The sequence below is a fragment of the Pan troglodytes genome, chromosome 4, assembly GCF_028858775.2.
Source record: "Pan troglodytes isolate AG18354 chromosome 4, NHGRI_mPanTro3-v2.0_pri, whole genome shotgun sequence".
Taxonomy (NCBI): Eukaryota; Metazoa; Chordata; class Mammalia; order Primates; family Hominidae; genus Pan; species Pan troglodytes.
The window spans coordinates 124,030,556-124,048,254 of NC_072402.2; the positions used below are offsets into that span (position 1 = coordinate 124,030,556).

The 17,699-nt window shown below is 39.3% G+C and overlaps 1 protein-coding gene and 1 long non-coding RNA gene across 2 annotated transcripts in view; one reads left to right on the forward strand and one right to left on the reverse strand.

The window, feature by feature from the left end:
- Positions 1-10,303: 10,303 nt before the first annotated feature.
- On the reverse strand, positions 10,304-17,189 carry LOC107974839 (uncharacterized). The gene is made up of 3 exons (XR_001717884.3): positions 17,003-17,189; positions 11,716-11,878; positions 10,304-10,454 (listed from the first exon to the last, which is right to left on the reverse strand). It is a non-coding gene; the product is annotated as an uncharacterized LOC107974839 (long non-coding RNA).
- The window catches only part of GRAMD2B (GRAM domain containing 2B), a 210,067-nt gene continuing 208,111 nt past the window's right edge, over positions 15,744-17,699 (forward strand). Inside the window, exon 1 of the mRNA XM_054685142.2 lies at positions 15,744-16,001. The gene's annotated coding sequence lies outside the window, so the exon portion shown is untranslated. The remainder of the gene's footprint in view (positions 16,002-17,699) is intronic.

Here is a 17,699-nt window from a genome sequence, read left to right on the forward strand (position 1 = left end):
GAGCAAGATAATCCACTGAGATTTGAACATATCATATTAAAGATTTTTTTTTTTTACCTTTAATACTGTTTGGAGTTTTCATGAGCTGTGAAGACTCAAGGGAACAAGCCAAAGTATCCTTGCAGAAATTCTGAATACCACTAAAATGAGCTGTCAAACATAAATCAGTATCTGGCTATTTTTCGACCTATTTATAAAAGTGCAGCTGTGAAATACGTCTAAAATACAAATGTGAGTACATTTATCTGAAGATGGTACTTTTAGCAAAAACCTCTACAAACAAACAAATGCCATCTGTCAAAAACAAAATAATTGCATTGTGTCAAAATGTTGGGGGTGAAGTATTTAAGTTCCCTGTGTAGCTGGTATGATAGATTGTGGAATTTCACCTGGTGTCAGCTTCATTCCAGCTGCCCCAGGGCTTAATGCTGGCATCAGCCCAGGTCTGGTTTTTATTGAAAGAAGAAGAAATGTGTCAGAACCAGAAAGGATTTCTGGATTTCCACTGAATAATCTCAAAGGTTCTAAGATTTCATGTTCAAGATGAATGCAGACTCTAAAATTACTCTAGCATATGTTCCGTATCATTTTCAGAATTGATTTTGTTTTCAAAGGTATTAGCCTGTTGTCCTGGAAATTAGACAAAAGCCACATGTTCCCAATGCCCTTTTCCGTGTTCGTTCTCAAAAACTGTACATTAGTTTTATTAAACAAAATCAACCAGGAAAAATCATTACAAAAAGAATTTTCAGCCTCTTTGAAGCTCAAGATTTATAGAAAAGTAGATACATGCCAGAACCATATGAGTTCTGAGCAAACGCAGATGGCCCCTATTGGTATTGTTTCATTCGACAACAATTTTTGATCACTGATTCATTGTCATATCCATCCAACTGGAAAACTACAGGCATTTTGTTTAATTACAGCCAACAGCCTGATGCATAGAAAGATCTGATTGCTGATTATTAAAATTCAAGTCTCTTAAGTAGAAATTTGGGATAATCTAAAATAGAGATAGATCTCTGAACTGCTTTTAAGGAAAAAATGCCACATATGTTTTAATTTTTAAGTACAGAGAAATTCTGAATTTAAGTACAGAGAAATTAAGTACAGAGAAATTCACCGCCAAAAAAAAACACACAGCATTTGAGAACGGCAGCATTGGAAGTTCTGCTCAGTCATTTAAGCTAAACAAAATCTTGATTTCAAGCAAAAAAACATGACTAGATTTTATGTATTTATAATGTAAGGAATATAAGTGGAAAATACTCTTCTAAAAAAGACAATATTCATATTTATTGGTAAAGATAACTACTTCATTTTAGCATGATGCTGTATTCCAAGACCTAAAAAAAAAAAAAAATCCATTATTTTCTGTTATAAGCCAAATCAAAGAAAGGTCAAAAGGCTATTGTTGAGCACAGCTCTATTCTGTAGCATAAGGATGTATGTTACTGTAGATTTTCTTTTTTTTTTAATAGGTACACAAAACATTTTTATTGTTTTACACAATTACTAATAATGTAAAATTACCCTCGCTGTTATTTTTCTTTTCTTCCTGAAATTCTTTTATTTTATTTTATTTTTTTTTTATTATACTTTAAGTTTTAGGGTACATGTGCACATTGTGCAGGTTAGTTACATATGTATACATGTGCCATGCTGGTGTGCTGCACCCACTAACTCGTCATCTAGCATTAGGTATATCTCCCAATGCTATCCCTCCCCCCTCCCCCCTCCCCACCACAGTCCCCAGAGTGTGATATTCCCCTTCCTGTGTCCATGTGATCTCATTGTTCAATTCCCACCTATGAGTGAGAATATGCGGTGTTTGGTTTTTTGTTCTTGCGATAGTTTACTGAGAATGATGGTTTCCAGTTTCATCCATGTCCCTACAAAGGACATGAACTCATCATTTTTTATGGCTGCATAGTATTCCATGGTGTATATGTGCCACATTTTCTTAATCCAGTCTATCATTGTTGGACATTTGGCTTGGTTCCAAGTCTTTGCTATTGTGAATAGTGCTGCAATAAACATACGTGTGCATGTGTCTTTATAGCAGCATGATTTATAGTCATTTGGGTATATACCCAGTAATGGGATGGCTGGGTCAAATGGTATTTCTAGTTCTAGATCCCTGAGGAATCGCCACACTGACTTCCACAATGGTTGAACTAGTTTACAGTCCCACCAACAGTGTAAAAGTGTTCCTATTTCTCCACATCCTCTCCAGCACCTGTTGTTTCCTGACTTTTTAATGATTGCCATTCTAACTGGTGTGAGATGATATCTCATAGTGGTTTTGATTTGCATTTCTCTGATGGCCAGTGATGATGAGCATTTTTTCATGTGTTTTTTGGCTGCATAAATGTCTTCTTTTGAGAAGTGTCTGTTCATGTCCCTCGCCCACTTTTTGATGGGGTTGTTTGTTTTTTTCTTGTAAATTTGTTTGAGTTCATTGTAGATTCTGGATATTAGCCCTTTGTCAGATGAGTAGATTGTGAAAATTTTCTCCCATGTTGTAGGTTGCCTGTTCACTCTGATGGTAGCTTCTTTTGCTGTGCAGAAGCTCTTTAGTTTAATTAGATCCCATTTGTCAATTTTGGCTTTTGTTGCCATTGCTTTTGGTGTTTTGGACATGAAGTCCTTGCCCACGCCTATGTCCTGAATGGTAATGCCTAGGTATTCTTCTAGGGTTTTTATGGTTTTGGTCTAACGTTTAAATCTTTAATCCATCTTGAATTGATTTTTGTATAAGGTGTAAGGAAGGGATCCAGTTTCAGCTTTCTACATATGGCTAGCCAGTTTTCCCAGCACCATTTATTAAATAGGGAATCCTTTCCCCATTGCTTGTTTTTCTCAGGTTTGTCAAAGATCAGATAGTTGTAGGTAAGTGGCGTTATTTCTGAGGGCTCTGTTCTGTTCCATTGATCTATATCTCTGTTTTGGTACCAGTACCATGCAGTTTTGGTTACTGTAGCCTTGTAGTATAGTTTGAAGTCAGGTAGTGTGATGCCTCCAGCTTTGTTCTTTTGGCTTAGGATTGACTTGGCGATGCGGGCTCTTTTTTGGTTCCATATGAACTTTAAAGTAGTTTTTTCCAATTCTGTGAAGAAAGTCATTGGTAGCTTGATGGGGATGGCATTGAATCTGTAAATTACCTTGGGCAGTATGGCCATTTTCACGATATTGATTCTTCCTACCCATGAGCATGGAATGTTCTTCCATTTGTTTGTATCCTCTTTTATTTCATTGAGCAGTGGTTTGTAGTTCTCCTTGAAGAGGTCCTTCACGTCCCTTGTAAGTTGGATTCCTAGGTATTTTATTCTCTTTGAAGCAATTGTGAAAGGGAGTTCACCATTGATTTGGCTCTCTGTTTGTCTGTTGTTGGTGTATAGGAATGCTTGTGATTTTTGTACATTGATTTTGTATCCTGAGACTTTGCTGAAGTTGCTTATCAGCTTAAGGAGATTTTGGGCTGAGACAATGGGGTTTTCTAGATAAACAATCATGTCATCTGCAAACAGGGACAATTTGACTTCCTCTTTTCCTAATTGAATACCCTTTATTTCCTTCTCCTGCCTGATTGCCCTGGCCAGAACTTCCAACACTATGTTGAATAGGAGCGGTGAGAGAGGGCATCCCTGTCTTGTGCCAGTTTTCAAAGGGAATGCTTCCAGTTTTTGCCCATTCAGTATGATATTGGCTGTGGGTTTGTCATAGATAGCTCTTATTATTTTGAAATACGTCCCATCAATACCTAATTTATTGAGAGTTTTTAGCATGAAGGGTTGTTGAATTTTGTCAAAGGCTTTTTCTGCATCTATTGAGATAATCATGTGGTTTTTGTCTTTGGCTCTGTTTATATGCTGGATTACATTTATTGATTTGCGTATATTGAACCAGCCTTGCATCCCAGGGATGAAGCCCACTTGATCATGGTGGATAAGCTTTTTGATGTGCTGCTGGATTCGGTTTGCCAGTATTTTATTGAGGATTTTTGCATCAATGTTCATCAAGGATATTGGTCTAAAATTCTCTTTTTTGGTTGTGTCTCTGCCCAGCTTTGGTATCAGAATGATGCTGGCCTCATAAAATGAGTTAGGGAGGATTCCCTCTTTTTCTATTGATTGGAAGAGTTTCAGAAGGAATGGTACCAGTTCCTCCTTGTACCTCTGGTAGAATTCGGCTGTGAATCCATGTGGTCCTGGACTCTTTTTGGTTGGTAAACTATTGATTATTGCCACAATTTCAGCTCCTGTTATTGGTCTATTCAGAGATTCAACTTCTTCCTGGTTTAGTCTTGGGAGAGTGTATGTGTCGAGGAATGTATCCATTTCTTCTAGATTTTCTAGTTTATTTGCGTAGAGGTGTTTGTAGTATTCTCTGATGGTAGTTTGTATTTCTGTGGGATCAGTGGTGATATCCCCTTTATCATTTTTTATTATGTCTATTTGATTCTTCTCTTTTTTTATTAGTCTTGCTAGCGGTCTATCAATTTTGTTGATCCTTTCAAAACACCAGCTCCTGGATTCATTGATTTTTTGAAGGGTTTTTTGTGTCTCTATTTCCTTCAGTTCTGCTCTGATTTTAGTTATTTCTTGCCTTCTGCTAGCTTTTGAATGTGTTTGCTCTTGCTTTTCTAGTTCTTTTAATTGTGATGTTAGGGTGTCAATTTTGGATCTTTCCTGCTTTCTCTTGTGGGCATTTAGTGCTATAAATTTCCCTCTACACACTGCTTTGAATGCGTCCCAGAGATTCTGGTATGTTGTGTCTTTGTTCTCATTGGTTTCAAAGAACATCTTTATTTCTGCCTTCATTTAGTTATGTACCCAGTAGTCATTCAGGAGCAGGTTGTTCAGTTTCCATGTAGTTGAGCGGCTTTGAGTGAGATTCTTAATCCTGAGTTCTAGTTTGATTGCACTGTGGTCTGAGAGATAGTTTGTTATAATTTCTGTTCTTTTACATTTGCTGAGGAGAGCTTTACTTCCAAGTATGTGGTCAATTTTGGAATAAGTGTGGTGTGGTGCTGAAAAAAATGTATAATCTGTTGATTTGGGGTGGAGAGTTCTGTAGATGTCTATTAGGTCCGCTTGGTGCAGAGCTGAGTTCAATTCCTGGGTATCCTTGTTGACTTTCTGTCTCGTTGATCTGTCTAATGTTGACAGTGGGGTGTTAAAGTCTCCCATTATTAATGTGTGGGAGTCTAAGTCTCTTTGTAGGTCACTCAGGACTTGCTTTATGAATCTGGGTGCTCCTGTATTGGGTGCATATATATTTAGGATAGTTAGCTCCTCTTGTTGAATTGATCCCTTTACCATTATGTAATGGCCTTCTTTGTCTCTTTTGATCTTTGTTGGTTTAAAGTCTGTTTTATCAGAGACTAGGATTGCAACCCCTGCCTTTTTTTGTTTTCCATTTGCTTCGTAGATCTTCCTCCATCCTTTTATTTTGAGCCTATGTGTGTCTCTGCACGTGAGATGGGTTTCCTGAATACAGCACACTGATGTGTCTTGACTCTTTATCCAGCTTGCCAGTCTGTGTCTTTTAATTGGAGAATTTAGTCCATTTACATTTAAAGTTAATATTGTTATGTGTGAATTTGATCCTGTCATTATGATGTTAGCTGGTGATTTTGCTCGTTAGTTGATGCAGTTTCTTCCTAGTCTTGATGGTCTTTACATTTTGGCATGATTTTGCAGCAGCTGGTACCAGTTGTTCCTTTCCATGTTTAGTGCTTCCTTCAGGAGCTCTTTTAGGGCAGGCCTGGTGGTGACAAAATCGGTCAGCATTTGCTTGTCTGTAAAGTATTTTATTTCTCCTTCACTTATGAAGCTTAGTTTGGCTGGATATGAAATTCTGGGTTGAAAATTCTTTTCTTTAAGAATGTTGAATATTGGCCCCCACTCTCTTCTGGCTTGTAGGGTTTCTGCTGAGAGATCCGCTGTTAGTCTGATGGGCTTCCCTTTGAGGGTAACCCGACCTTTCTCTCTGGCTGCCCTTAACATTTTTTCCTTCATTTCAACTTTGGTGAATCTGACAATTATGTGTCTTGGAGTTGCTCTTCTCGAGGAGTATCTTTGTGGCGTTCTCTGTATTTCCTGAATCTGAACGTTGGCCTGCCTTGCTAGACTGGGGAAGTTCTCCTGGATAATATCCTGCAGAGTGTTTTCCAACTTGGTTCCATTCTCCCCATCACTTTCAGGTACACCAATCAGATGTAGATTTGGTCTTTTCACATAGTCCCATATTTCTTGGAGGCTTTGCTCATTTCTTTTTATTCTTTTTTCTCTAAACTTCCCTTCTCGCTTCATTTCATTCATTTCATCTTCCATTGCTGATACCCTTTCTTCCAGTTGATCGCATCGGCTCCTGAGGCTTCTGCATTCTTCACGTAGTTCTCGAGCCTTGGTTTTCAGCTCCATCAGCTCCTTTAAGCACTTCTCTGTATTGGTTATTCTAGTTATACATTCTTCTAAATTTTTTTCAAAGTTTTCAACTTCTTTGCCTTTGGTTTGAATATCCTCCCGTAGCTCAGAGTAATTTGATCATCTGAAGCCTTCTTCTCTCAGCTCGTCAAAATCATTCTCCATCCAGCTTTGTTCCGTTGCTGGTGAGGAACTGCGTTCCTTTGGAGGAGGAGAGGCACTCTGCGTTGTAGAGTTTCCAGTTTTTCTGTTCTGTTTTTTCCCCATCTTTGTGGTTTTATCTACTTTTGATCTTTGATGATGGTGATGTACAGATGGGTTTTCGGTGTGGATGTCCTTTCTGTTTGTTAGTTTTCCTTCTAACAGACAGGACCCTCAGCTGCAGGTCTGTTGGAATACCCTGCCGTGTGAGGTGTCAGTGTGCCCCTGCTAGGGGGTGCCTCCCAGTTAGGCTGCTCGGGGGTCAGGGGTCAGGGACCCACTTGAGGAGGCAGTCTGCCCGTTCTCAGATCTCCAGCTGCGTGCTGGGAGAACCACAGCTCTCTTCAAATCTGTCAGACAGGGACATTTAAGTCTGCAGAGGTTACTGCTGTCTTTTTGTTTGTCTGTGCCCTGCCCCCAGAGGTGGAGCCTACAGAGGCAGGCAGGCCTCCTTGAGCTGTGGTGGGCTCCACCCAGTTCGTGCTTCCCAGCTGCTTTGTTTACCTAAGCAAGCCTGGGCAATGGTGGGCGCCCCTCCCCCAGCCTCGCTGCCGCCTTGCAGTTTGATCTCAGACTGCTGTGCTAGCAATCAGCGAGACTCCGTGGGCGTAGGACCCTCCGAGCCAGGTGTGGGATATAGTCTCGTGGTGCGCCGTTTTTTAAGCCGGTCTGAAAAGCGCAATATTCGGGTGGGAGTGACCCGATTTTCCAGGTGCGTCCGTCACCCTTTCTTTGACTCGGAAAGGGAACTCCCTGACCCCTTGCGCTTCCCAGGTGAGGCAATGCCTCGCCCTGCTTCGCCTCGCGCACGGTGCGCGCACCCACTGGCCTGCGCCCACTGTCTGGCACTCCCTAGTGAGATGAACCCGGTACCTCAGATGGAAATGCAGAAATCACCTGTCTTCTGCGTCGCTCACGCTGGGAGCTGTAGACCGGAGCTGTTCCTATTCGGCCATCTTGGCTCCTCCCCCATTACTGTAGATTTTCAAAGCCTACTCTGTAGGAAGGAGTTCAGGGCACTTCATAAGTTTTTGTGTTCCCTGGTTTATGCACACTGTGTGCAGAATAGGAAGTCTGGAGGGTTCCGCACATACCTGTCTGTAATTAGTGTTGTTAGCCATCGACTATGTCATTCTATCTAGTGTACTGGGTGCTTTGCACATCACTTCCAATCTAAACAATAACCTTTTCAGATTAAGAAACTAAGACAAAGAAATCTTTTAGTATACTTTAAGTTCTGGGAGACATGTGCAGACACATGCAGGTTTGTTACATAGGTACACACATGCCATGGTGGTTTGCTGCACCCATCAACCCATCATCTACATTAGGTATTTCTCCTAATGCTATCCCTCCCATAGCCCCACACCCCCCAAAAGGGCCCATTTTGTGTGATGTTCCCCTCCCTGTGTCCATGTGTTCTCATTGTTCAATTCCCAATCATGAGTGAGAATATGCATTTGGTTTTCTGTTCCTGTGTTAGTTTGCTGAGAATGATGGTCTCCAGCTTCAACCATGTCCCTGCAAAGGACATGAATCAATCCTTTCTTGATGGCTGCACAGTATTCCATGATGTATATGTGCCATATTTTCTTTATCCAGTCTAACATTGATGGGCATTTGAGTTAGTTCCAAGTCTTTGCTATTGTGAATACTGCTGCAATAAACATACATGTGCATGTGTTTATAGAATGATTTATATTACTTTGGATATATACCCAAGTAATGGAATTGCTGGGTCAAATGGTATTTCTGGTTCTAGATCCTTGAGGAATCACCACACTGTCTTCCACAATGGTTGAAATAATTTACACTCCCACCAACAGTGTAAAAGCATTCCTATTTCTCCACATCTTCTCCACCTGTTGTTTCCTGACTTTTTAATGATCACCATTCTAACTGGCTAGAGATGGTATCTCGCTGTGGTTTTGATTTGAATTTCTCTAATGACCAGTGATGATGAGTTTTTCATATGCTTCTTGGCTGCATAAATGTCTTCTTTTGACAAATGTCTGTTCATATCCTTTGCCCACCTTTTGATGGAGTTTTCTTGTAAATTTGTTTAAGCTCTTTGCAGCTTCTGGATGTTAGCCCTTTGTCAGATCGATAGATGCAAAAATTTTCTCCCATTCTGTAGGCTGCCTATTCACTCTGATGATAGTTTCTTTTGCTGTGCAGAAGCTCTTTAGTTTAGATTCCATTTGTCAATCTTGGCTTTTGTTGCCATTGCTTTTGGTGTTTTAGTCATGAAGTCTGACAAAGAATTGCATATATACAATTGCTCTAGAGCTACATATGCTGAAGAAAGTCAGCAGGCCCCAAACCTACGTTTTTTTGACTGTGATGCTGACCTTTTTTTTTCTGAATCATATTCCCCCCAAAAGGGTCCATCCACAGTGGCTGCCCTAATGCAAGTCACTCAATATTGCTTATTATAACTTCATTTTTAAAAGCCATAAAATGGTATGATGAAAGTACATTATAGCTAATCAAAAATTCCTGGTGTAAAAAAGTTAGGTAAAGAAATAAATAACTTCAAAGAATTATGGAAAGGAAAGCAGTGTTCTCCTAAACTGCTCCCCCTTACCACTACACCCAAATACCATATTAAAATTAGAACTATTCTAGTAAAAATTTCATTGACTTTGGATTTTGTTCTCTTAGTTTAACCAGGAATTTACAGGAAAAGAAGGTCTCTGAAAGAGAGCCTAGATATTTTCTAGAAGTGATAGAAGTTTCCCTCTGTTAACACAGTGTACCAACCCTTTGACTCATTTAAGTGATTTATTCATTTAAAAATGCATGTCCCTTTGAAGGCATAAAATACATTTACCAGATCTATGCAGCAATGTGAAATGTGTGTAAGTTTAGAGATGAGGGTATATGCATGTATACATAAGGTGATTTTATAAAAGCAAACAATCTGAAATTTTAATAGAAAGTTTTTAATATTAATGTTGATTTTACTCAATATGTGCTCTCAGGAAAGTGTAACTGATCCTTTTTGTAAAATATATATACAGTTTATATGGTGTTACTTTGAGATGTTATGAAGTTTTTCTCTAAATTATAACAATTTTATTATTTTTTATCATGCTTTCTTCCTGGGTGATTTTATTTCAAAGGGTTAATGGTTCATCCATGATGTCCTTTTAAGAAAATATGAGTAGACCAGGATGAATTACTTGGCTGCATTCTCAAAACCCAGACTTTAAAAAAAAAAAACAGGTCCTACATAAACCTGCCTGCTCATCAAAACCACACACTGAATAAATTTAGGATTGTATTCACAGATGGCAGTTCATGAAATCACTCAGCACCAAGTGCAGAATATTCTCAATGGCTTGGAAAATCAGAATGAACAATGCATCACCAAAGATGGTGGTTGTGCTAGTCTAGATTTTTGAATTGTGTAGTGTTAAAAACTCTGCAAAATAGGTTTGCTAGAGATGTTTACAGTTTCTTTCATACATTGTATTTACATTTTAAAGTTTCATCAGGAATTTATAAACATCCTATGTTTTTAAACCCTACCCCAACCCCCAAAACAGAGTGCCTCCCTCATAGGATGGAAACCAGAGGTTTCAATTTCACAGCTATAATGTTAACCATGAAACAGGGCCTTCTCCAAGGGAGACACATGGCGGTGGACTTACAACTGATATACTTACCATTTAGGAGTGAACTAAATGCTAGATAAATGGAAACTATTCATGCTGTTGTGGGGTTTAGATCAGCTTGGTCACTTTTTATTACATTTTAATATAACATTCTTATAATTTGCATTGAGGGTTGATACTATCTATGTGGACATTTGGGAGGCTGTAAAAGACAAAGGGAAACATTCAGATTCAGAGTTGAAAACAATTTTATGTCCACCCTATATAGATCTAATTCTAAGCCCATTGGGTAGAAAGTCACATACTTTATATAGAAAAGTTATAAACATTTTATGAATAAATATGCTTAAAAACTAAGTTAGTTTATACTTTCCTGATTGTTTTCCTTTCTTTTCTAAATGCATTTAGGATGAAATCTCATTTGAACATGGGCTTTGAATAGTGAGGTTAGTCCATACAACAGGGTTAACATTAAGAAGAGTGAATAATAGCCAGGTAACTACAAATAACTAAATTCATATTGTTTTGTTGTTGTTGTTTTTTAGAGACAGGGTCTCACTCTGTCACCCAGGCTGGACCAGAGAAGAGTGGCACAATCATAGCTCACTGTGGCCTCAAATGCCTGGGCTCAGGCGATTCTCCCTCCTCAGCCTCCCAAGGAGCTGGGTTTATAGGTGCACACCACCATGCCCAGTCTAAATTCATATACTTCTAAAAACACCTGCCCCACATCCATGAACTATTATAATCACTTTATATTTGCTATTTCTTTTAATACTGACATAACCCATGAAAAGTAATATTCTTATCCTGATTTTACTATTGAGGAAACTATCTTAATGCAATGAAATGACTCTTCTAACAGCATGGAGCTCTTAAGTGGCAGAGCCAGAACTTGGATCCAATTCTCTCTCAATAAAAGCCTTTTCTCTATGTTCTATTCCTTCTCATAAATGTCCTATAATATATCTATATCAAGTCTAGAGCCACTTTTTCATTATAGGATAATTTAAAGTTGAAGAATTTAGTAGAATTTTACCAGATCTCCAATGTCAACTAGTTTAGGGATTAGAATTTAACCACAGACTATAAGGGAAAATTCCAATTTAACTTAAAACCACAAATATCATACAAAAATAAAAATCTGTTCATAGCCTGAACTAAAATCTAGGCCTTGCTTTCTAGGAAAAAAAATTATAGATTTTCTACATGTTAGCCACGAGTCAACAAAACATGTCTTATTTTTGAAGTGACTCACGTAGTATTAACCTCAGGTATGGTACAGGTTTGGACTCTAAGAATATGACATGCTGAGGTGAATACGTGAAGACACACATAGCTCACGGGGGAAAAGCTATCTTTCTTTCAAAGCTGTCTCCAGAAGATACCATTCACTCTGCCTGCCCTCAAGCAGCAATTGACTCTACTGGTTATAGTAGGAAAGTTGTACTCTAATGTCATACCTGGAGAACTTTGACAGCAGGCAGCCATAGCATACAATCCCATACCCTTCATCCCCCATCATCTCTCTCTCCTCCTTCAGATTAGCTATAAAATATGTGGGGACCAGTACAAAATGAAGATGTAGGGTTCCACGTTCAAAAGTTAGTAAGAATTTCAAGACAACTAGAACAGAGCATCAATTTCAGTATATTAGTTCATTTTCACATTGCTATAAAGAATTTCCTGAGACTGGGCAATTTATAAAGAAAAGAGGTTTAATTGACTCACAGTTCTGCATGGCTGGGGAGGCCTCAGGAAACTTACCATCATGGGGGAAGGGGAAGCAGGCATGTCTTACATGGTGGCAGGTGAGAGAAAGAACATGTGGAGGAGGAACTGTCCAACACTTATAAAACCATCAGATCTAGTGAGAACATACTCACTATCATGAGAACAGCATAAGGGAAACTGCCCCCATGATCCAGTCACCCCCCAAGTCACTTTCCTCCATATGGGGGGATTATGGGGATTACAATTTGAGGTGAAATTTGGGTGGGCACACAGAGCCAAACCGTATCTCAAACCAAGCATGAGGCCTTCTGAGCACAGGGCCCCAAGTAACTGCACAGGTCTCATATCCATAAATGTGGCCTTATTCCCCTAACACTCATTCCTGCAGACACATGTGATGCCTGCTGGCCTGGGGTGACCTTTATTCCCTTTCAGTACTGCCTTTGGTGTTTCTTTTGTGTTTTTTATCTGGATAATATTGTTGGCAATATGTACCTCCTAAGAATAGGTTTGGTGTCCTCACTCAGCCACTGTCCCATTTGGCTCAGGACGTTCTGTCCTCAACAGCCAAGGCCAAGAACTCATTCTGACATCACAAAAAATGTGTGACATGTTATCCACAAGTTGGTGATCTAATGTACCTATCTGAACTGAACTCATGGAGATAAAGTGCTGTTTCTTAAGGTTCAATTTCACCTAAAGCAGAGATGATTCACAAATATGGAAATGTGCCTTTTGTTTGCTTGTTTTCTCAAAACCAAACACATTTATAACAAAAGATACCAGTACAATATGGCTATTAATTCTCTTCCCCTCATAAGTTCAAAAAAATGCCACAGAGTGTACTTCATCTGCTTAGCCCTCTTTTTGTGTTTCAAAGGCTCCCCACCAGTAGAACCACATGATCATTTGCACCATCTGTGCATGGGAGAGAAACACATTATCATCCAAGCCAATACTGAGGGTATTCTATCAAGAAAGGAACCCACTCATCAGAGAAAGGTTTTGCAGAAAAGCTCCTGCCAGAAAACTCACTGTTTCCTCCTCTCTCTCTCCCTCATTTGAAATTCATGAAGATGAAGTGCAGCTTTTGTTTCCCATCAGTGAGATGAGCCTTAATACACTCTTGCCAAAAGCAAGCTAACACAGAGTAATTGTTTTTCATCTAAATTGCATGTCCAACCTGCTTAGTCTTCAAAGAACATAGATGCTACAGCTTTGATACCCAACTGCAGAATGACAAAGGAGAGGGCACAAAGCACATGGGCACGATGAGAATTTTTAATCACCCCCCTATCTGTCAGCAAGCTCTGGAACTCTGGGGCAAGAGGAGAAGAGAGCAGATTATTCGCAAGGTGGATAAGGTTCCATATTTCATTCAAGACTAACTTCTTTTTTTAAGGGAGAAAAAAGTGATTTAGAGGGAATTAAGATTCCCCAAGGTGTTTTTAATCTCTTTTCACTCTAGGGCCAGGTGCCTCATGTAACACTTAAAAGGGTTACAAAAATGAAAGCAAATGCCTAGAACACAGAAAAAGAGATATCCATCTACACAAAGCATCTGCCTTTGTTTAAGAAAAAAGTAGTTTCAGCTTTATGAACTTCACATCCAGACATTTTATAATTTTGATGTTATAGTTCTTAACAGATTTTTTCTCCATGAACACTACATCTAATACATAGAGGAAAAAATCATTAATATTTAACATTTTTTAATATATCAAGTCTCCTTTACGTCAATAAGTTCATTTAATCGCACATAACTGCAGAGTGTTTGTGAGGAGGTTTATGTAATGTGAATAAAAACTGCCCAGAGAAATGGAATGAACAAATCTGCCCCCACTACCATCTTTTGCAGGTAGAGATACTACCTAAAAGCTGTGTGGTTCTCGTCACTGATCCCTGGGCCTCATTTTGTAACCAGGTGCTGAGACAAAAGATTTGACTCTGTTTATTGTGTTTGTTCCAGTTAATTTAATTCTTTTTGCCTGGTTTAAACTTCTATTTTCTAATTATATTCATAAGCTCTACCGGGACTGGAGTGCTACAATACCTTTGCTTGCACTTAGAAAATGTGGACATAAACTAAATTACTTCCACAGCTGTCAGTAAATTGTGCTACTGTCCTGTATCATCTAAACATTAGAAATTTTTGACCCCAGGCAACCCAGTGATAGAAAGTATCTCCCAGCATGCTACCAAATAAGAGGAGACAAGCAAGTCCATCAGGCTGTGAATGTCAGAACAGAGGAAAGTGTTCCAATTGGAAATGGGGGTATTAGTGTCAGTTCCACCACTAAAGGAGCTGTACAGCTGAGGCCAAGTCATCTAAACCCTCAGGGCCTCAGTGTTACCTGTAAATTGAGAGTCTTGAACCATCTCCAAGGTTATTCTTCCAGTGCTAAAAAGTCTATAATTTCAGTCTCTGTGCTTTCCTTTCTTAATAATCAATTTCGGTTTTGGAACAGAAAACTTTTTCTAAAGTGAAAGTTTTGACCAAAAAAACCAACTTAGTTAACTTTAGCTTTTACAATGAAGACTATACCCTACCATCATTAAGATATTATTAAACCCTGGAGGCACTGACATTATGTAATGACTTTGAACATAAAATGGCAATTTACAATGGTCGTACTGTACATCTGTTTGTCCAGATACAGATTGAAAAGAGGGACCTTGGATATAGATGTTTACCTGAGACCTTTTACCTGACCTGTTGTAACACATTTAGAAATGCTGTAAGAAATCTTTGTGAAACTACCCCATGACTTTGAAGCTTGATACTACACCATCAAGATCCAAGTATTTCTCAAATACCCCAACGCAGCTAATGTATTCATCAGGAAGTTGAGACTCTTGGTTATATTTAAAAAAAAAAAAAAAAGGCTGGGCGCGGTGGCTCACGCCTGTAATCCCAGCACTTTGGGAGGCGGAGGCAGGCGGATCACGAGGTCAAGAGATCGAGACCATCCTGGCTAACATGGTGAAACCCGTCTCTACTAAAAATACAAAAAATTTAGCCGGGCGCAATGGCGGGCGCCTGTAGTCCCAGCTACTCGGGAGGCTGAGGCAGGTGAATGGCGTGAACCCGGGAGGCGGAGCTGGCAGTGAGCCGAGATCGCGCCACTGCACTCCAGCCTGGGAAACAGAGCCAGACTCCATCTCAAAAAAAAAAAAAAAAGTTTAAGCAAATAAGGGTATTTACTCAACTTACATCATCTAAATTTTCAGGGGTATCACTAGCTTTAGGCATGTCTAAATCCAGACACTTCACATTGCCAGGGCTTGGTCTCTGAATCTTGACTGTTTCCTCAAATGATTGCTGCATTCTTAGGCACACTTTTTGTACACAGTGGCAAAGACAGCCCCCTGGCACCTCTAGGCTTAACTGGAGGGTAGGCAGGAAAAGAACATACACCAACTACAGATTAATTGATCTCAATAAACCAGAGTAAGTGAAGCCAGTTGGTATTATCTAGAGATTAGAGAGCTAAGCTGAAAGTTTACCAAGGAGGCAATATTCTCATGGCAGCTCATAGGGATGGAGTCTCCATTTAGCGTCCAGTAAAATAAACTATTTCATTTTTAATACCAACCTCCTCTAAGCCCAATACAATATTTTTAATGAATATGGTCACAAAATTCCTTTACTTGCCTCAGTTTGCAGAAAAATAAATGATACATACTACAGTATCAATGAAAAGAGAATCTTTAGAAGTCCAGGATTCTAGTTCTGACTCTAGCAGTTTGAAAAGTCATTTAAACTCTGTTTCATCACCAGTAAGATGAAAGTGCTGAGTAAAGTAACCTAAGGCTTGTTTCAAATCTTGAAATGTGAATCCATGTAGCGCCGACCTGGCTATTTTAATGTTTCATGTTTGGGTTTTTGCTTTCTTGATACCATTTGTTCCTCAACAAAGGAAACCTAATCACTCAGAACTCTGAGAAACACTGATCACTAAATAGGTCAAAAACATCCTGCAAGAGATGAAAGCATTCAGAAGTTTTGCAGAAGGTAAGTAGATAAGCCAATAGCCCATTATCTTGAACACTTTGGTTTTCACAGGAAAACAAGCAAGCAGTCAACCCCAGCTTCAATACAAGCTGAGTGCCCATGTATTGATCTTCTGTCTGACTGGGTCACGGGAGTCCTGGTGTATATTAAGTAGAAAAAGGACTGAAAATTACATTAATTCAAATGGCTAAATCAATATTTAACAATGCAGTTAGTGGTAGTTGACCTTAAATGCACCTTTAATAAAACAAAGGTGATTCAGGCCAGCCTCTAGCATATGCCATTCAGAAATATGAATTAATGCAGAACAGATGCGTTAAAGACCTCTACTAGCGCAGATGCCTTTGCAGTTTGGTCCGACTGCAAGGAGAAGTTCAAAGCCACTCTTTTAGCACAGGCAATTCGAATTTTATTCATGTGATGTTGTGTCTTCATTTATCACATTCTCCCTGTCTCAAGAATCAGACAGCCTTGATCTCAGCACATTTAAAAACAGAAAAAGGATTTCAACAACTATTTCCCCAGCAAATTATTAGTAAATCTTTAGTGATAGCTTTGTAACCTTGAGCACTTTCTTCATAAGTAAACATGGATGTTACCAGTTGTTACTCTAGAAGCCCTATCTTACTATATGATTTGTATATATTTGCATATAAACATATCAGTTAGTACTTCACTTGCATTAAAGATTATTGAACTAAGCTTGCTTATATTAAAGAGAATGCAAAAAAGAATAAAATAAGGAATAAACAGAGGCAATCTCGTTAAGATGTCAGAATCATCTCAGATGCTATTAGCTATTATATCAGGCTCACAGATGTGAGACTTTTTAAAATTGCCTTGCTGTCCATAAAATACCTTAAGCTGTACAGCACTTTAGTTATCACTGCCAAGGACTTGGTGATAACTGTAAGGAAAAGGTCAATCTAAGAATCTATTTCAATACACCTAAGGCAGCAGGAGACTCTGTGGAATTCCCAAAGGAGCCCAGGAGAGTTTACCTGATTTTGTGACCTAAGATGCTAGTGCCAAAGGCACCATTTTCCACTGCATCCTGGTTTGGCTGCAAGGACAAATGTATGATAATTAGAAATCTCTCCTGAGACACTTCCCTTTGATTTGTTGTTTGGTGATGGCTACAGTTTCTCTGCAGCCTTGCTTCTCTCAGGTCTGTCTGCTGGTTACCATGGCAATGTGGTTCAATGCATCCTATGAGCTAAATCAGCATTCTGTAGTATCCAAGCTGCTGGCAGTAGAACTTGAGAACTGGGCAGAAAGTTTCCAGGCTGAATGTAAACGTGATTGCTTGAAAATATGATCATACACTTGAATGGGAAAAGGGACATTCCCCAGAACAAGATCACAGTTTCTTTGTCATCAAGGATATGGAATAAACACCTGATCTGCCTTAGGGCCAGTCACAAGAGTTCTGGGCAGGGAGAGGGCTGGCAATATATGTTAGGCTCTCCCGCTAATGCTGGAACTCGAACAGAAGTCGCGTATGACACAAAGATAGCAAAGCAACAGCTTGGCTCCTAGGAAGTCCCTCTGCCTGGGGCATTCCACATACAAGCCACTAGGCACACCCTACTTTTCACAGTCTCTTCACAGGGTCAAAATACTCTCTGAATTTAAAAATAATTGTAGACTAGTCACGAGAAAGGATGTTTAGAGTGTAAGAATGAATTCTCACCTCCA